The 21,126-nt window shown below is 42.6% G+C and overlaps 1 protein-coding gene across 1 annotated transcript in view; it reads right to left on the bottom strand.

The window, feature by feature from the left end:
• The window catches only part of JADE2 (jade family PHD finger 2), a 490,240-nt gene that overhangs the window by 311,247 nt on the left and 157,867 nt on the right, over nt 1–21,126 (bottom strand). The window lies entirely within an intron of this gene.

The following is a 21,126-nucleotide window of genomic DNA, read 5'->3' as shown; positions in this document are numbered from 1 at the left end:
CAGAGCGTGCGCTCTGCTCAGAGCGTACGGCTCTGAATGAGGGCCTTTGTTCATAATCAAACATTGTACCACTTCTCTGTAATAAAAACAATAAAATATATTGTCTGGGGTGATTTTCACTGGAGTCATGCAGGGTTCACAAAACTGTGCCCTTCCAACCACAATGCTGAATATACCAATGAAACGGAGAATAGGGAATTATTTGTGAAATTATACACTAACTTTAATATCAGAAAATCACCTCTGAACCATTCTGAAATGATGTTCAAGATAATACATAGATTATACCACACTCCGGATAAAGTACATAAAATCCAGCCCGACTCTTCCAAATTTTGTGGGAGGAAATGTGGGGTTGTTGGCTCTTTGATCCACAGTTTTTGGTCGTGTCCTCTCATCCAGCCCTTATGGTGCTAAATTTTTTATTTAATATCCCAGGATACTTCTGTCTCTCTCCTTCTTCTCCCTAAAATAGCCCTTCAGCACTATTTCCCCCCTCGGTACAATCTCATGATAAATCCAAATTGGCCTTATTGCTACGAGGGCTACATTGGATAACTATTGGAAGAGACCTGAATCTCCTCTTAAAAAAAAAAAAATATTACAAGTATTCAGCGTAGCTTTGGGATGGAAACCCTTGGCTTTAAATATTCAACTTCAATCTCTTCTCCATTGGTTACATGGAGACTATGACATGACTTCTATACTAAAGTTGCCTTAGCAAATATTGCTTCCTCCACTAGATAGAATATTATGATGATCACGATTGTTTTCCCCTGGATTGTGTGTTTATGATTTTGGTTTTAGTTTTGTATATGCCTCACTGTTTCCTTTTTTCCCTGATTTTTTACCCTAGATTATATACCCCTTGAAAATGTTATAAGAACGGTGTTTTGTTTTTTTTGTATTCATTGTACTGCAATTTTTTTCAATAAAACATATTGAGTGAAAGAAAAAAAAAAAAAAAAAGAGAGAATCACCTCTGCATACGACTATGGGCCGAATTCAATTAACTGCGAAAAGTGCAGTTTGGAGAAAAGTTTCGCCGATTTGAGATTTTCGCCTGTTTTCAAGTTTTCTCCTTATTCAATTCCAAGACGTTTTCGCCTACGCGAAAACTTTACATGGAAAAAAAGGCGAATAAGTTTCTCCACATATAGGCAGGCGACTTGGAAGTGCAAAATCGCTATTTTGGGGGGTAAATGTGGGGATTTGATCCAGAACCCTTTGGACAACCCCCCTTATGATTAATCAGTCAAAAAAAACATAATTTTTTTTTCAATTGAATAGGGCGAAAAGCGCATGGAGAAAACATCTTATTCGCAAAGCAATGCAAATATGACGCACAAGCGGCTTGTTGATTAAAATGATATGCGGCATGTTTATATTATGTGTGCGACTGCAGTTATATCTGCATGTGAAAAGCTATGTTACATTGTCATCGGCTGTAACACTGTGACGTAGCAATTTGCATGCAGATACAGCCGCACACAGAATATAGGCATGCCGCATGTCATTTTAATCAGCAGAAGCTGCTTGTTCGTTCTAATCGCATTTACGAATAAAACACATTTTAATGGGAAAAGGCACACGAAAAGACGCTCAACACTACCGAGTCACACCACGGCATGATACGACTAGAAGGGCTGTTTAACGTGCAAGGAGGCTAGATGTCTGTGGACACATCTATATGTGTGGTTTATTTCCATTTTATGGTCGTGTGAAATAGAACATGTAAAAACAATAATATACACTATACTTTAATAACCCAGAATATCCAACAATGTTATATCAAATACAAAGTAATAGAATTGGATTGAAGGAATTTTAACTAACACACAAAAAATGTATATATGTATTTATAAAGTTATTTGAAGGGGTTGTCAAGAAATGACACATTTTTACTCTAACTCTTCCTCCTCTATCACTACAATGGCATCTTCCTAGATGTGGCACAGCTATCAGTTGGGTGCTACAGTCTTCCAAGTCAGTCCCATACGTATTCAATATGATACCCTCTTTGCCAGAGTTGCATCTAATTGTGCCTATGCACAGCGCACGCCAAATTCAGCCACATCGTCTGCACCTATCACGGGGTAGGTGTAAGTGCCAGGTGGCAGCAGAGTTATGGATAGAATGAAGAGGCTGGAGTTCAGGAAAGGGCGGAGAGGAGTAGACTAGAGTAACCTATGTGAGAGATTATGAGGACATGAATGAGAAAGGGCACAGTCATATGGTGTGTACCAATCTTAACAGTATAAAACATTACAGGACATAGACACGGTTTATAAACATTCCAGCAGCAGTCATAATACCCAAATAAGCAATGGGGTGGCCAAACCCAAAGGTTTGATGCTGGTGTTGGCAGTGGGGAGGAAGTGATGGTATAAGTGAGGAAAGGAAAAGCACACAAGGGAAGAGGGACCTGATCTTGAGATCTCAGTACTGCTAGCCACTGTGCTGTTGAGTTGTTAGAAACTACCGTGCACATATAGGGCCTGATTCAGAGCCGGACGCTCTGACCAGAGCGCTCGCTCTGAATCAGGGCCCACCTCCATTAATATGGAGCGTCCTCCTGGACGCTCGTATAGCTGTGGGTCACCACCCACAGCATATACGAGCGTGCAGGATGATGGTCGCGATGGTCTTGACCATCGCGACCATCGAAACTGTGAGCAAAAGCCTGCGGTTGAGTTTTTCAACCGCAAGGCCAGGAGTGATTTTGGCTTTGTCAGAGCCAAAATCACTCCCACTGACATCACTAGTGATGTCAGTGGGGCCGGCTTCAGACGGTAGGCGTTCCCTTGGGAACGCCTCCGTCCGGCAGGCACGCCCCCGGCACACCCACCAAAGGGGGCGTGCTGTCAGTCAACATCGACAGCACGTTCCCTTTGATGAGACACTTCGAGCGAAGGAAAGTCCTTCGCTCGTCGCGTCTCGCGCATGCGCACGACGGAGCTCCCGCCGTCGTGCGCATGCGCAGTGCAGACCATCGACCCACTTGCGAGCGGACAGCCGCTCACGAGTGGGTCTGAATGAGGGCCATAATGTTATCCAGGGACTTTATAAAAGCCATTCATTAATTTGCATAACTTTGCCTGTATTTGACCTGCTTCATGTACTTCCCACTTGAATATGCATGGATTCTTCTTCCCCCATCCTCCCTTATAGAGTTTGGAATAAAAGATCTACATGAAAAAGCTAGACAATGTCTACAAAGACTCCACATGGTAGACAGTCAGTAGGTGGAGATGGACAAAAGGTCGATATGGATGAAGTTAGAGGTCGACAGGGTCAAAAGGTTGACACAAAAATGGTTGACACATGTTTTTTGTTTTCTAACTCTAATCTTCACCCTAACCATCCCCTTGGTGCCTAACCCGAACCCTCCCTTCTGGTGCCTAGCCATAACCGTCCCTCATAAGGCCTAACCCAAATCCTCCGTCTTAGTGCCTAACCTTAACCATCCCTCCTAGAGCCTAACCCTAAAAAACTAACTAAAAGAAAAACAAACATGTGTTGACCAATTTAGTGTCAAACTTTTGTCCCTGTCTATCTTCATCCATGTCGACATTTTGTCCCTGTCGACCTATTGACTGTTTACCATGTGGTGTGTATCAAGACATCGTCAACCTTTTTAACGTAGATTTATTAACTAGAACACTTCCTTTATATGAGAGACTGAGCTAGAACTGGGTGGTTATCTAAGAACAAGTACGTCATGGTGAAAAAATTACGACATCACATCCATGCAAAAAGAGGACAAATATTATAGTAAATAGTTTTAGTTGTCCTCTAAAGGATAACTAATATGAAATGAAAATGTACAATTTATTATGTGTTATGATGTTGAATAAATACATTTACTAAACTGTTCCAAGTAAGAGAATTTAGATGGCTGGAGGTTGTGCCCCAACACATTGGTCCGTCCGTTTCCTATGTTTGGGGAGAGTGAGAGGATGGACGGGTTACTGTAATATGAAGCACACATTGGTGTTACTGGAAGAGAGAAAAGGAATTAGGTCATTACTCTCTGACAATTTCAAGAGGAAGTTTAAATTCACTCATTGACCCTCTTTAAATAAACACAGTATTATACTCAAAATATACAGGGTGCTCTAAGATGGAAAACAATTGACTGCTAAGTATGTGAAATAACTACTTATCAGTCTGACTCAGAAGTAGGCTGGCAGTAACCCATAGCAACCACTGCTTTCACTAGTCTAAACCAGGACGATTTCTCATTCTTTTTGTATTGCGTACCCCTCATGATAGTAACTTTTAACCAATAGCGCCTATTATATGAAAATGTATATCCATCACCCAAAAGTGTGTACATATATTCCACGTATCCGAATATCTATAACTGACAAAATAATAAAAGTATTGCTTATCCAATAAACTATAATTCCTTGTTTAATGTAAAGGTGAAAGTACCTCTTTAGTCTACGTTGCCCCAATCTTAATGTGAAATACTGCTGTAATTTGGCACAGAATGTTCTCTCTTTAGTCCTATGAAAAGTGACAAAATATAAATGGAAATACCCAGAACTCATGGCTATTCTGAAATACGAGCAGAAATGAAGGGGAAAATCTATCATTTCGGTTTATCTAGCATCAATGCATTCAGAAACGAGAATCCTGCCAGGTCCTTTTTCTTTTTTTTTCTTTTCTTCAATATGAGGCCTATGTATAAAATATAGGGGCCTATGTATCAAAGCTTATTGAGAGATAAAATTGTGAGAGAAAAAGTATTAACCAATCAGCTCCTAACTGCCATTTTTCAAACACAGACTATAAGATGTAAGTTAGAAGCTGATTGGTTGGTGATTTATATCTCACAATTTTCTCTCTCATCAAGCTTTGATACATATGCCCCTAAATAGGTTAATAAAATAAATGGAAAACGTGTCTTCACAAAGATGATCACTCAGCAATCACTGGAATGCCCAAGAGGCCACATTTGGCAGTATTCATTTTGTAAGCTTCGGGCAGAGAAAAACCTCCGTCACTGCTTCCTCTTCACCAGTTTATTTATGAGCACTGGAAAAGCACAATTTACACTGGAGTGTAGGCTGAGCGGACACACACACGTAAAGTAATCATATTTATACAAAACTTATAGGAGGTAACTTTTTATAAATAGAAGTCACCATAGCATAGAACATTGGAGTCATAATCCATCTCAAAATGCAGCACTGTGTAGTTTTCATCTCTAATTATATTATTGACCACAAGAGAACCATGTAATAATTAAATTATAGTAGGGGTGAGCGGGTTCGGATTTCTGGAATCCGAACCCCACCCGAGCCCCCCCGATCCGAGTCAGGCTCGACTTTTCCCGCCTGACTCGGATCTGAAATCGAGGCAAAACGTCATCATCCCGCCTTCCGGGTCTCGCGGGTTTTGGATCCTATATAAGGTACCCGCGTCGGCGCCATTTTCTCACTCGGCTGTGGACAGTGAAGAGGGAGGGTGGGAGTTAGGGCTGGCTGGGCTGTGTAGTGTAGTGCAGAGTAGTGTTGTGCTGTGCTGTGCTGTGCTGTGCTGCTGTTGTTAATAGGGGCTGTGTCCACTACTTCAAAGTCCATAGGGGCTGGCTGGACTGTGTTGTGCAGTCAGTTGTCCATAAGGGCTGTGTCCACTCCAAAGTCCTGTGCAGTGTCCCAGTCCTAAAGGGGTGCTGTAGTGTTGTCCAGGGGGTGCTCTGTCCGTCAGGGCTGCTTCCCCCAAGTGCTAAAAAAAATAAATATTTTTTCTGTGTTTGTGAATTGTGTGCGCAGTAGCCGCACGTGCATCAACAAAGTAGTGCCAAGCGTGCGCCTGTGTCATAAGTAAAGGGCCGGCTGGCTTGACCGTTAAAGGGTGCTGTAACCCCCAAAGTACACTCCAAACCAAATAAAAAAATATTTTCTGTGTTTGTGAATTGTGTGCGCAGTAGCCGCACGTGCATCAACAAAGTAGTGCCAAGCGTGCGCCTGTGTCATAAGTAAAGGGCCGGCTGGCTTGACCGTTAAAGGGTGCTGTAACCCCCAAAGTACACTCCAAACCAAATAAAAAAATATTTTCTGTGTTTGTGAATTGTGTGCGCAGTAGCCGCACGTGCATCAACAAAGTAGTGCCAAGCGTGCGCCTGTGTCATAAGTAAAGGGCCGGCTGGCTTGACCGTTAAAGGGTGCTGTAACCCCCAAAGTACACTCCAAACCAAATAAAAAAATATTTTCTGTGTTTGTGAATTGTGTGCGCCGTAGCCGCACGTGCATCAACAAAGTAGTGCCAAGCGTGCGCCAGTGTCATAAGTAAAGGGCCGGCTGGCTTGACCGTTAAAGGGTGCTGTAACCCCCAAAGTACACTCCAAACCAAATAAAAAAATATTTTCTGTGTTTGTGAATTGTGTGCACTGTGGCTGCACGTGCATCAACAAAGGAGCAGCGCCAAGCGTGCGCTTGTGTCCCATAAGTAAAGAGCCGGCTGGCTCATTTCTTAAAGGGTGGTGTAACCCACCAAGTGCACTACTCGCCAGAAAAAATAAAAAAATATTTTCTGTGTTTGTGTGCGCCTTAGCCGCACGTATATATCAATATAACATAAATGGAGGACCAAACTTTCTCCGATAAAAATAAAATAGGGAAAGATCAAGAACCACTTCCTCCTAGTGCTGTTGCTGCTGCTGGGAGTTGTTCATCATCCCAGAGAGGAAGTAGGAACACCACTACTTTTACTAAACAATTGACCCTCCAACAGTCCCTAGCGAGGAGGATGAAGTACGACAGCAGTCATCCTGAAGCAAAACGTATAAATGAGGCCTTGACTGCTATGTTGGTGTTAGACGTGCGTCCGGTATCCGCCATTAGTGCAGTGGGATTTAGACAATTGATGGAGGTAGTGTGTCCCCGGTTCCAAATCCCGTCTAGATTCCACCTGCATCCTCAAAGCAGCAGCGACAAGCGTGCGTCTGTCTGTAAAAGGGTGGTGTAACCCTCAAAGTGCGCTCCACAAACAATAAAAAAATTCTTCTTTTTTTTTCTGTCTTTGTGAATTGTGTATGCTGTAGCCGCACTTGCATCCTCAAAGCAGCAGCGACAAGCGTGCGTCTGTCTGTTAAAGGGTGGTGACACCCTCAAAGTGCGCTCCACGAACAATAAAAATATTCTTCTTTTTTTTTCTGTCTTTGTGAAATGTGTGGGCTGTAGCCGCACCTGCATCCTTAAAGCAGCAGCAACATGTGTGCGTCTGTCTGTTAAAGGGTGGTGTAACCCTCAAAGTGCGCTCCACAAACAATAAAAAAATTCTTTTTTTTTCTCTTTGTGAATTGTGTGGGCTGTAGCCGCACTTGCATCCTCAAAGCAGCAGCGACAAGCGTGCGTCTGTCTGTTAAAGGGTGGTGTAACCCTCAAAGTGCGCTCCACAAACAATAAAAATATTCTTCTTTTTTTTTCTGTCTTTGTGAAATGTGTGGGCTGTAGCCGCACCTGCATCCTTAAAGCAGCAGCGACAAGCGTGCGTCTGTCTGTTAAAGGATTACATCGGTGACAGCATCCAAGTAGGCATGTCAGACAGTCCGTACCTGTACTGGCAGGAAAAAGAAGCAATTTGGAGGTCCCTGTACAAACTGGCTCTATTTTACCTGAGTTGCCCCCCCTCCAGTGTGTACTCCGAAAGAGTGTTTAGTGCAGCCGGGAACCTTGTCAGCGAAAGGCGTAGGAGGTTGCTTCCACAAAATGTGGAGAAGATGATGTTCATAAAATGAATTATCAACTCTTCCAGGGAGACCAGCCTCCAGAACGTACAGAGGGACCTGTGGTTGTGGATTCCAGCGGGGACGAATTAATACTCTGTGAGGATGAGGATGTACACAACACTGAAGAGGGTGAGGAATCGGTGGATGAGGAGGATGAGGACGACATCTTGCCTCCTTAGAGCCAGTTTGTGCAGGGACAGATTAATTGCCAGCTTGTTTTGTGGGGGCCCAAACGAACCAATCATTTCAGCCACAGTCGTGTGGCAGACCCTGGCGCTGAAATGTTTGGTTTGTTAAAGTGTGCATGTCCTGTTTATACAACATAAGGGTGAATGGGAGGGCCCAAGGACAATTCCATCTTGCACCTCTTTTTTTTCTTTGAATTATGTACTGTTTGGGGCCTAGTTTTTCAAACTGCCATCCTGTCTGCCACTGCAGTGTCACTCCTAGATGGACCACGTGTTTGTGCCGCCCACTCGTATCTCTTAGCATAGTCATCCAGCTACCTCGGTGCAACCTTTTGGATATAAAAACACTATTGTGAGGTGTGAGGTGTTCAGAATAGACTGGAAATGAGTGGAAATTAAGGTTATTGAGGTTAATAATAGCATAGGAGCAGAAAAACCCACAAATTCTGTGATTTTAGCTGTTTTTATGCTTTTTTAAAAAAAAATACAGATCCAAAACAAAAAACCCAGAACCCGAAACACGGAAGGGTGGTTTTGGCCAAACCAATCCAGATCCAAAACACGAAGAAAGATCCAGATCCAAAACACGAAAAGTGGCCAGTGCACACCCCTAAATTATAGTAATGTCCTACTATGGATCCATTTACCAGTCCTAGACAGTAGTAGTGTGCTTTTGCTTACTGGCCTATCCTCAAAGGCAGATTGTGTGTAGTGAAAACCACAAAATAGAGCCTGCATTATTCCACTGTGCATTAGTGATAACCACAGTGACTAATATGTGATCACTTAATTTGTCATCTGACTACTTTTCATGACATTTATACTGACACAGCTTTAAGTCACGCACTATAACTTAGCAAAAAAAAAAATTAAAAACATGCTAAAAATGTAGAGTCTGATTTTCATGGGTGTAGGAATAACACAGCTGAAGGTGGTTCATGTTTGCCCCTGTGTTCAAGTGCATTTCCATTCAAACTATTTGCAAAATGGGTAGAAGGAAATGCCACCTGCTCTTTACAGCGCTGTATCTTGGGCTCTTCAGGTGTTTTATATGATGCTAATCATGAGATCTAGTATGTAGCTCCCCATTGGAGGGCTCAGGGGAATATTAACCAAAGTTCGATTATAATTGATTATGACTGATTTGATATTGATCAAAATCTATGTTGTGTTTCTGGGGCTAAATCACACATTTACTTAAAAAAACAAATCAAAAATTGTCTGAAATGTGTGATTTAGCTCTAGAAACACAACATCGATTTTGATCAATTTCAAATCAATCATAATCAATTAAAATCGACCTTTGGTAAATATACCCCCAAGTCTCCAATGTACATTTCTGCTATTTGAGTCCCTGTTGCTAACTTGTTAGTTATTTTAGCCTATCCTGTATCCTGGCTCTCTAGTGTCCTGTTCTTCTCAGCAATACCATGGGGGGAGCATCTGAGTGCCAGTGTGCATACTAAGCATAAGAAAAAGGTAACTGATAAAAGATGCACATCTCTCCCAAGGGCTCTAAGATCTTCTCACCTCCCTGCGGGAATTGCTGTAACACATTGTAAAGCTGGGTCCAATCCCGTGGATCGAAGCGATATATCGGGTACATATATCTGGCGTGTACCCATGATATGCGCGCTCCCGCAGGTCCCTAGCGACATCGCCCATTGGCCATGCTACAGGGCCGACGAGGGATATTGCTAACGATGCCATGCTGCAGAATGCAGCAGGACACGTAGCTCCGCCCCCCTAGACGGACACGGCATGGGCAGGTGTGTATGGACTTGCAGCATGCAGGGTCCTGTTGCCGGCGATGTTGTGCTGGGTACACATCGTGTAGTGTGTACCCAACTTTGGAAGCTCATCTCAAGACTTCAAGCAAACTGACAAATACCCGTGTTGTGAATTAAGATAATAAAAATCTAAGCTTACGTTTGTAGTTCCAAGATTGCTAAAATTGAATGCAACCAAATATAAATCTGACAAAATGGGAGTAATTGCTGTGGGTGAGAAACAGTAATTGAAAAAAGCCATTATCAATGTATTTATATTGGACTCTTAATAGTCTGCAGCCTATCACAGGGGTCATTATTACAGCTATGTATGTCTATTTCTGGGAAAGTACAAACAGGAAGTGCTAGAAGCAGCGCTAACTGGAAAACCACCAAGACACAGTCCTTATATGAAGACAAACAAAGTAGACTAAGGGCTCCATTTAACAATGAGACAAAACCTCTTAAGCACTAGCTAAAGGGGTTATATCCTCCTTTCAATGTCTCACAAACACCGGTAAACTCAGATTACCGCTGTTTGTCACTGTATTGCATAATGCATACGCCATCTGTAGATGGAGAGAGCAATATGGTCCCTATTGCCAGCAATGGGAACCCAGCAACAGCCTTAAAGGCTTTGCTGTGTCCCTGCCGAGTGAAAGTGATATGCACATGTGCAGACTGGCTGACCATTGGCTGCCAGCAACCGAGCGGAGGATGCAGTCAAGGAGGGGGACGTTGCTGGACCTCGTCGGAGGGGTAAGTAATGCTAAATACCAGTAGCATATTCATTAGTATCACTGGGATGCTAAGCTAAATATGTTGCTAGTATTAAGGTTCATTGGTAAATGGGGACCTAAGGGGTAGATTTATCAAATCTTGGAGAGAGATAACGTGGAGAGAGAAGAGAGATAAAGTACCAACCAATCAGCTTTAAGGCTGGGTACACATTGGACGATGTGTACCTGGACGATATGTTGGCTCGTAGGGCCGACGTATTGTACCGCTTGTACATATCAGAGCGATGTTATGAACGACAAAACGACCACTCGTTCCTTCCTTCATTAACATGAATGGAGCCACTTGCAATATCGTCAAGTTTGATGTGCAGCACATCAAACCTGACGTCGCATGCGACCGCAGAGCGCGAATACCGTGTGTCGACATTGTCCCAGTGTGTACCCAGCTTTACAGTCATTTTACAGGCTGTGCTAGCTTGGTTACTATGAGCAATTTCTCCACTTTATTTCTCTCCAAGATTTGATAAAAGATCCCATCAAAGCTGTAACCTGACTCACAAAAATACCAAGAAAACAAAAAAAACATTCACAGAGCCTCTAAACAAATCTATTACAAACATTACAGCTTATTTTCCTTATACTTGAAGTTCTATGACCTTATAAAAGTAGAAGATAACAAAAAAGGTTGTATGGGTCATAAAAATACCATCACAGATGTGCAAGTTGTATAACACAAAAGTGATAAAAACAATGGAAGGATGAGACACCCAGAAACAACGATCATAATTCTAAGGTTATTGGGCAATAAACAATGAGTAATCATATCATGAAACTGACTTCTCTGGGAAATGAAGTGTAAAGCTCAGACATATAGCAATCTGTGGATTTTAGTAAATAAAGTTTCCTTTCTCTATTATGTTTCACAAGACGTTACTGCTACTGCAAAACCCACTGTACTCCATATCAGGTTTATGAGGCTCTTTACATATATACCAAGATCAGCAAAGTATATGAGGCACTGATAATGTGAGTGTAATCTGGATCCTTCTAGAGTATGCCAATTCTGCTGAAGACCGTTAAAGTCCCTTTGCTGATAGGGCTGTGTAACCTGTGTGAAGCCACTATTTAATCTGGCAGTTTGGAAACTGACCCTGTTGCTGGTTTGTGTGGCAGGATCATCCAAGTATTTATCTAAAGATATATAACCAATCATAGACACATAAGGACCGATAGACAAAATCTGTTTGAAATTAGGCCCCACATGTCCGTGGCACATTAGAAACATTCTACCAATGTTCAATAAGACTGTCTGGATTACATGGGGGCCTGCACGCATGGAATGATAATTGTCATCTGTTCACCCAATTTTCACATAACTAAAATTCTGATTAGTTTATTATTGGTCATGATTTCTGTACTGTGGATGTCCGGTGCTGTGGGGCACTGTGGCACCTTACACCGTGCATGTTAAGGCTCCCATACACGGTGAGATTCAAAGTTAGTAAGATCGGTTGTACGATTTCCCTTGAAATTCTTCATAAGATGTGGTCAAATGGTGTACGCTTAATCATTGAGATCATAGGATAAGATGCATAGAAGTGTGTCACATTGTACATGATCAGTTGAGATCTCTCTGTAAAACCATCTGATCTGCGATCCAAATAGACGACGGCGGTGCCGTGCATCGGTGTCACAGAAGACTCAAAATACAACTATTTGCAAACGATTGGTCTGACCAACCTGTAGAAAATGCCAAAATCGTCCCATGTATGGCCAGCATTAGTTGCATGATATGGTGGGGAGAGTGTTACATTACTTATAATTTCCCTGGCTTGCCAGAACACAGAGTGCCCACCTATTACTACACTGTGTCTGCACTACTGAGCTATCTGTGACAGTTTCTATTCTATTTACTATTTATCACTTATTGATTTATCATTACCTATTTCTACTGTCAATATTTATTGTTCCTGTTTATTGCAGCTTAATTTTATTGCGCTCTCAATATAACAGCTTATTTCTTCTCTCTCTCACTGTTTAAATCCACTTGTATCTGTTCCACATCCTACTCCTCTGTATGACTATTTGAATTACTACATATACAGAATCTACGCTCCTTCCCCCGAGCCCCACACATAGTATCCCACTTTTACATTTTCTACAACCTAACCTTTCCCTCCTCACAACATAATTGCCTTATTTGACAACTCATTTTATGCCCTATTACACCATTAACAGTCCTACTCCATCTCCATTCACTGGCCACTCTCTACAGACCCCATCTCATGTACAACACTCTCCCAACCATAAATATCCAGTACCTAAAAGCAGCACTTCCATTGCTACATACAGTTACGATTCTCCATAATGTAAAGTGTGTTTCTAACACATGAAGATCTTGAAAAAATACAGTTATAATAATTGAAATACAGAGCTTATATATTTTAATAGTTTAATCAATCAAAGCTTAATTTTTATTGTGCTAGATACAATACATTCACATTTACAGGAAGGAAAAACAGTGGCAACACTATTTGTACTTACATTTATCAAGTGCATTTATATTATATTGCCATGCCATCCAAAAGTGCATTTATATTGCCATGCCATGCAAAAGTGCATTTATATTGCCATGCCATCCAAAAGTGCATTTATATTGCCATGCCATCCAAAAGTGCATTTATAAGGCTGAACATCAGCATATTTCATACTTGCCTACCTTTTAAATCTCCTCCCCGGGAGAACCCGGGGAGGAGAAGCAGCTGGGTCCCGACGGGGGCAGGGCCTAACGATCCATGTATTTAAGTCCCGCCTCCTCCATGGCAAATCGCCGCTATTAGCGCATATTTAAATAAGGGGCGGGGCTAAATGGTGCGATTCATGTAGAATCGTGTCTTTAAGCCCCGCCCTCTACACGGGGACCCGCGATCGCCGCGGAAGTTCTCCCCATTCTGCCCACTTCATTAGGAAGTGGGCAGAATGCAGAAGTGCCTACCCTTCCGGAGGTGCGGGGGGTCACCCGAAAAATTGGGAGCCTCCCGCGAAAACCGAGAGGGTTGGCAGGTATGGCATATTTCTCAACTATTTCGCTTATAGACCGTAGGGACAGTATTGCAGAACAGGTGCATTTATCCAGATATGTAGAACATGGATCATCTCAATTTGGCAAACCCATTCAGCATAACCAGAGATACATGCTCCTCTTGAATAATGGTTCAGCAAAGATAATGAGAAGTCATATATGATGCACCCTCGTGGGCCCAGAGCAAGTGCTCTAGTTTGTTACATTACTAAACTCGCGCTGCCCAGGAGGATACATTCAGAAAACAATTTATGGGAAGACAAAATAAATAAAATGTTGTCATTGTAATACTGCCTACCCGACCAGCATGAGATCCGATTCATATACGATTCCCCGGAGCTCCCTGGCAGTCCCGGCAGCGTGTTTGTTGTTTTTCTTAGCACAGGATCTGTCGTAAGATCGATCCTGTGTCTCACAGGCTCATAAAAAAACAGTCATTGAAATGACTTGAATTGCTGCACGATGGATCGCATGAACAAAATAAACGGCACGATCTGCACACGATACGATGGACAAGATGTGCTGCACATCTGATCATAAGATCTGATTATAGGAGCTGCGGGAGCGCGCATCGGATCTTATCTTACTAAGATAATACACGATTTTCACAAGATCCATCTTATGACTCATTGAAAAACGGGCAATCGGCCCGAATTAGTGCAGGTGTATGGCCAGCTTAAGTAATGCACACATCCAAAGTACCAGGTACATGGAGCTTATTCAGTCTGTCTACAGTTCTGTCAGCAAAATAGGAAGAGACCCAAAATCTTTCATATGGAATTTTCTTCACCAGTCTGTTATATAGAAATATAGAATTTTATATTACTTTTTACAAGAACCTTATGACATAAAGCATCTGACAAGTTTATTTTACTATAGAGGAGAACTTGTAAGAGGTGCAAGAGACCTAGCAAACAGTGCAATCTCCAAATTAATTTATCGGTGAAAAACTTTGCAAAATGAATGAAATAAAAACTGAAGAGAAGAAAGGCCACCAACAGGCTTATATTTTGCTTTGTCAGGTAAAAATACAAATGTTGCTGCATTTTGTGAGATAAACTAAGGTTCAACCGAAGGGGCCTATTCATCATCACATGATTTTTACAAAAGCCGTTTTACCTGCAATTGTAAAAATTGAGTTTTCAGGCCATTCACCAAGAAGGTAAAGCAGGAGATATCACAGATATCTCCTGCTTACCTTCCTCTCGTGGATGGCCCACTGTCCCCATACACTAATATTCATCTTCAGATGGTGAATGCTCACCTCCCGGGCTCGCAACCTGCTCCAAAGGGAAGGAGTCCCGGGTTGTGAAGAGTGATCCCTTCAGATCCCTCCGCCCCTATCCAGCTCCTTCTGCCAGACGTTGGGGCTCTTGTGCATGATTCAGTGCTCCGAAAAGAGCAGTGAGCCGCTCGTGGGACAGCTGATTTTTGGATCAGCTGTCACCACGCCGGAGCAATGCTGAAATGCTCCGGATTCTGTGGCGAATTAGAGTGTTAATTATCAACCCCGATAATTAACATAATGAATAGGGCCCTAAGTCTCTTAATGTTTTCAAAGGTAAATTTGACACCCAACTGTACCGTTCATCCCCTGCACTCTCTCCCTTTGTCCTTTCTCATGTGTCTTTCAACTATCTCATCATGGACGCCACAACACTTTCTCAAACTCAATATGTTAATCAAACTCAATATATAAAAAACAGAACACTTTGTACTTCCCCCATACAGGACCCTCTCACCTCCCCTTACAATTATGCTGCCTCCACCTTCAAAAAATCTTTAGAATCAGATTCTTTATCACCAGAGATGCCACCAAAATTCTCATCCATGCACTAGTCACTTCCCGCTGGAACTACTGTAACCTCCTCCTATGTGACCTTCCTCTCACTCACCTCTCCCCACTTCAATCTATTCTTAATACAGCAGTTTGTCTCATTTACCTCTCCTGTGACTCATCCACCCCCTCTGCCAACAGCTTCACTAGATCCCCATCCACAGAATACAGCTCAAACACCTTGCCCTGACATATAAAGTCCTCAGTCACTCCACTTCCTCTTACATCTCCAACCTCATTTCTGTCCACACTCCCTTCCCTCTGCTCGTCTGACGGCCACTTCACCTCCACTCTGTCACTTCTTTTCACTCCTGCATCAAAGATTTCTCCCATGGAGAATTGCTGTGGTACTCACTACCTTGCCCTGTCAGACTCTATCCCAGTATCCACACTTCCAAATGAGCACTAAAGACTCACCTCTTTATAACTGGCCATCAGGCCTCCTCTTACCTCATTACGCAGCACCTATGACCACCATCTTACTCTCCATTCCAGTTCTCCCTCCTAGTTATGCCCCTCCTTCTTAAACTGAGCCCTTACTGGCAGGACCCTTATTATCTTCTCCTAGCACTATGCCTGCCACCAATGCACCTTCGTTCTCATTCTACGGTCTCCCACCAATGACTCTTATCCTATCTGTCGATCCTATCTGTCCACTGTTGTGTACAGGTTCATTGAGTGCTGCTTTACATCCTACTCCCCGCCCCCCAAACAACTTATGAGAACTTAAGAGAAGAAAGTTCTCAGATGTAGGCGCTCTAAACTAAACCAGAAACCAAGTCAGTCCTGGGTTTTATACTTCCGATTATGTCCCAATCTTGCGTCTTCTCTTTATCACTCGATATTTCAGAGATGCACATAAAAAAGAAAGACGAAGAGGGAAGCAATCGGTCGGTCTTTCTTTTACCCAACAATATAATTTCTAAATATCAGCAGACGGGGTTTCTGGTTTAGTTTAGAGCGCCTACATCTGAGAACTTTCTTCTCTTTGATATAATATATGCATTTGGTGTTGGGTGGACACTAGAAGTTCTTGTTGATAGTGGCTGCTTGAATTGCGCTTGAGAAGTGGATCTCCTGTTTGTTTTATTGAACTTATGAGAACTTGCTTCTAACATCCATAGTGAGTTATTCTATGCTACCCTTCACTCCATACTCCATTCCTTCTTACTCCACCCTGCCTTTAGTTATATATTATGTTAATTATAATTCCATGAATTGATGTATAATTGTATTGCAGACACCTTTGAACAACATATCAACAAAAGAGAACAACAATAATAACAATAATAATAATAATAAATAATGGTGAATTTTCTGTAGAGATATCAGAATTTACTTAAAGTGACTCAGCATTTCCCTCACAATCTTTGTAGTTTTAAGATCGATGTCCAAGTTGTTCTTCAGAATTACTCCATGATCATAACTGTAGACAAGTCCCCAAACTCCTAAGTGGGGTACTTCTCTGCCAATGGCGTCACTAAGGTTGGTGGCACCCTGTCACCCCCATCTCTGGACACAAAAAAGGGTGCGTGACCTCACGGTCGCAAAGCCACACCCCTGTTCTTGTTACACTGGGTGCTTGCTGCTGGGCAGCCCCCAGACTATCCTGGCACAGTGTAGATGATGCACGCATTCGCTAGTCAACCACCGCCGCTATCACCGATTCTTGGTGACACCTCCAGAGGGGGTGACACCAAAATAGCAGAGCAGCTCTGCTATTTTGGTGTCACCTCCTCGAATGGTGTCACTCAGTGCGGCCCGCACCGCCCTAGTGACTCCACTGTTCTCTGCAAAATGTGATTTGTAACTGTTATCTCCGTGCAATATATGCCTGCTGATAGTGGCTGATGGTAGCCTGTTTGCTGCATTAAGAGACTGGTAGCTATTTGTTGTGCAGAAGAAAGATGTCAATGTAAGTTATAATGTGCTATATTATGCTATCCCACACATGTATACATCTTTTGAAAAAATATTTAATCGACAACACAAACACAATGGGTACGTGATTAATGAGGAATCTGCTGAACCCATTTCAGCAGTCCTCCCAATGATCTCAATTTCGGCGTGACAGTTCTCACTTTATGGTCACGTGGGCCGCAGTGTCACCTGCAATGCATAGCAGAGCAGTGGTGAGTGGTTCAGCCAGTAGAGAGAGATAGAGACTGGGGGCAGCCAAGTAGCTCAGATACGCCGTTACAGAGCATGCCTGAAATTACTCTAACCTCCCATAGTGCTGTCAGTGGGTGGCGGTGACGCTTGCGTGGTTTTATCCAGCACATTTACATCAATTACATCTCTTTTAAATCGATTCCCTCTGCTAAAAGAAAATTGTTCCGTCTGTAAAATGATGTCATTAAGGAAAGAGTTATTTAGGTGAACAACATCACAGGCTGTAACAGCATCAGAGTCTATGGTTTACTGTACTTCCCAACTATTGCTTTTCAAATCCCTCTAAGAGATGAGTCACTCACCCACTGCGACTGGTGGAACTATCACCCACATATAACAAAGCTCACTCTCCAAACCATCACTCCATTCTTTCCTCCCAAGATAACAAGCACAAAACATGAATAATGGTCCAGCACTAGCATCTCCTCCTGCGCAGCAGGTTTATCAAAGTCTGTGTTGTACATTTAATCTCCCAAGCTGTCAGATGACATTGTTCTCAGTCTGGGACTATGAAAGCTGGATATTAATTATCATTTTGCAGTGTACATTTGGTCTTGTGTTTATTGACCTATCCATTTTCTGCTCATTAATTTTCTCTGCAGCCTCACTTTGTGTTCTCTTTAACTCGGAGAGATTTTATTTCTTTAATGAGCGAGGATAAAAAAGAGAAAGCAAACACTTCATTATAATCCACGTCTTAAAATTACATGAAGGCTGGACGCACGCCTGTGTACTTCAGTGAGAAGATACTAGATCAACCAGTACTTTACCACAGGTACTAATACATACAGCGTTGTCCATAACTGTGCCACAAATCGAAAGCACAAATTGTGATCACTAAAAAGCCACATTTCTGACCACACACAAACTGCCATGTACACTTGTGCCATGTACACTTGTGCCATGTACACTTGTGCCATGTTTTAAAAATTGTATTTGCAACAAATGAATCACTATTATGCATCAGTAGAAATTAAAAGTCCTCTATTTACAGCAGAAACAACTCCCCATCTCTTATATACGAAACAAAATATGTTAACACGCGCACAAACTCATGATATAAGCCTGAGCAACAGATAAATCACTAATCAGCATCAGCAAAGCATTTAGACACAGCCAATAATATCAAGTGCTGGCGACCTCCTCCTTATCATCATCATCTGTTGCGTTTCGCAACCCAATAGAATACTCATTTCTAAAAAAGTGTCAAATTGGGATATGAAACACATCGATGCAAATGCTTAATTGTAAGGAGGAGCAATTTAACATGTGTCTCACAATGAACCAGAACGCTGCTCACTTTTAAGTACAGATGTCTGGACCGCTCCTATGGCAATGAATGCAGAATACACTCTGAGACTGCATTACAGCCAGTCCCTCTATACTACCTTTCTTGAAACCCATCAGATACAAAGTTGTATTAAAAAGGGAGGTGGACTGTTTGCTGGACATACATTGTCGTGTCATCCGGACAACTGACACGTCGTATTGCTGTAAGTACAGCTCAATTAACGGGACTATTCCTGGCAAATCTGTTCATCACCAGCATTACCATCCTTCTGTGGGTCTTTTCGGTTACAGAACACACATTTTATTCCGAGTGGGACTACTGTATGTCCAGATGACTATCAGTGTTCTCCCCAGGCTATTTGTTGCAGGAGCAACACCCGGCACTTCCCCCTGCCCCAATGCCGCGACCCCTGCCCGTCACTCCCCCCCGCCCCAATATGCCGCATCCCGTCTCCCGGTCACCCTCAATGTGTACTTGTTGCCACAGACACGGATGCCGGATATGACCGTGAGCTGCGCCGCCGTCACATGTTCCTCACATCGGAGGCTCTGTGTCCGCCGGCAATAAGGACACGTTAGTGAGGGTTCCGGGTGATGGGAAGCAGCGCATTGGGGCGGGGGAGGTGTCGGGAGGGGACGCGGTATTGGGGCAGGGGTGAATGCCGGGCAGGGATGCGGCATCGGGGCGGGGGGGGGGGGGGAAACTTGTCCATCACAGTGCAGGGGCAGTGTCAGGCTGGAGGGAAAAGATCCCTCCCCCTGCATAAAAGAACGGGCGCACTGTTCAGGCGAGAACAGTCGTCTGAACTGATTAAAGAGAGTAGACCTGTGTCCACTCTCTCTGTGTAGGAGCTGACAAATAGATCTGTGGGGACAGTATTTGGGAGCCTGCAAGTGTGGCCACTACCTGTGGAGCTGTATAAAAAATATATTTTGTGTAGCCTGCAAGTGGGGACAGTATAAAATATATATTCTGTGTAGCCTGCAAGTGGGGCCAGTATCTGAGGGATGTATAAAAAATATATTTTGTGTAGCCTGCAAGTGGGGACAGTATAAAATATATATTCTGTGTAGCCTGCGAGTGGGGCCAGTATCTGAGAGATGTATAAAAAATATATTTTGTGTAGCCTGCAAGTGGGGACAGTATAAAATATATATTCTGTGTAGCCTGCAAGTGGGCCAGTATCTGAGGGATGTATAAAAAATATATTTTGTGAAGCCTGCAAGTGGGGACAGTATAAAATATATATTCTGTGTAGGACAGTATAAAATATATATTCTGTGTAGGACAGTATAAAATATATATTTTGTGTAGCCTGCAAGTGGGGACAGTATAAAATATATATATTCTGTGTAGCCTGCAAGTGGGGCCAGTATAAAAAATATATTCTGTGTAGGACAGTATAAAATATATATTTTGTGTAGCCTGCAAGTGGGGACAGTATCTGTGGAGCTGTATAAAAAAAATAAATTCTTTGGTGCCAGCAAGTGGGGCCTGTATTTGGGCCTCTAAGAAGAAGAGGAGAATTAATATATAAATTATTTCAAGTGTAAATCATTATAAGGTCAGGATTTTAAAATTTTACTATTGCGAAGGCCCCCACCCGGCTACTTCTTGATGCCACCCAGCTGGAAAAATCTTCTGGGGAAAACACTGAATATGGTAGTTTAATATGAGCTCCAACTTCTTGCATGACTCTTTATGGATTGATTAGAATTGTTTTTCTTTATGTTATATTATACGCTTGTGTTTATTTATACTTACATGATATAGACATAAATGTGTATTTCATATTTCACTGACATCCTGCATATTATTTTTCTTAAACAGTACTGGTATATTTAATAAACTCCAACACTATTTTATTTGTTTGCTCTGCACTTGGGGACTGGTCACCATAGTGTATGTGGCTGAGTTTCATTTTATTAACTGAAAATTATGACAGCTACTTCCACAAGCGGATCCAGGGCTGGATTAAGATTTGTGGAGGCCCTGAGGCAACTAAATTGTGGGGGCCCCATCTGTAACATTGCCACGACCTCACGCAGCGACTACTATGACCCCCAACATAAAATCATTCTGACGCCCCCGATTGGAATATAAATATATATACATATATACATACACACACTGGATCATCACCACTGCTTGGATCTCGGGCTCACAACCCACGCCGCCATCAGCACGGAGACTTGCGGGTCTATTCATAGAGTAGAGAAAAGTCCTGTTTTGCGGAAAACAGGGCTTTTCTCTGCTTCGTGCAATTCCCAGAGCGGGGTTACGTGGAGAAGTTAATTACATCTCCA

This window comes from Taudactylus pleione, unplaced genomic scaffold (assembly GCF_031769625.1).
Source record: "Taudactylus pleione unplaced genomic scaffold, aTauple2 ptg000025l, whole genome shotgun sequence".
Lineage (NCBI taxonomy): Eukaryota > Metazoa > Chordata > Amphibia > Anura > Myobatrachidae > Taudactylus > Taudactylus pleione.
The sequence above is the reverse complement of the archived record's forward strand: the minus strand, read 5'-3'. Positions and strand labels throughout refer to the sequence as shown.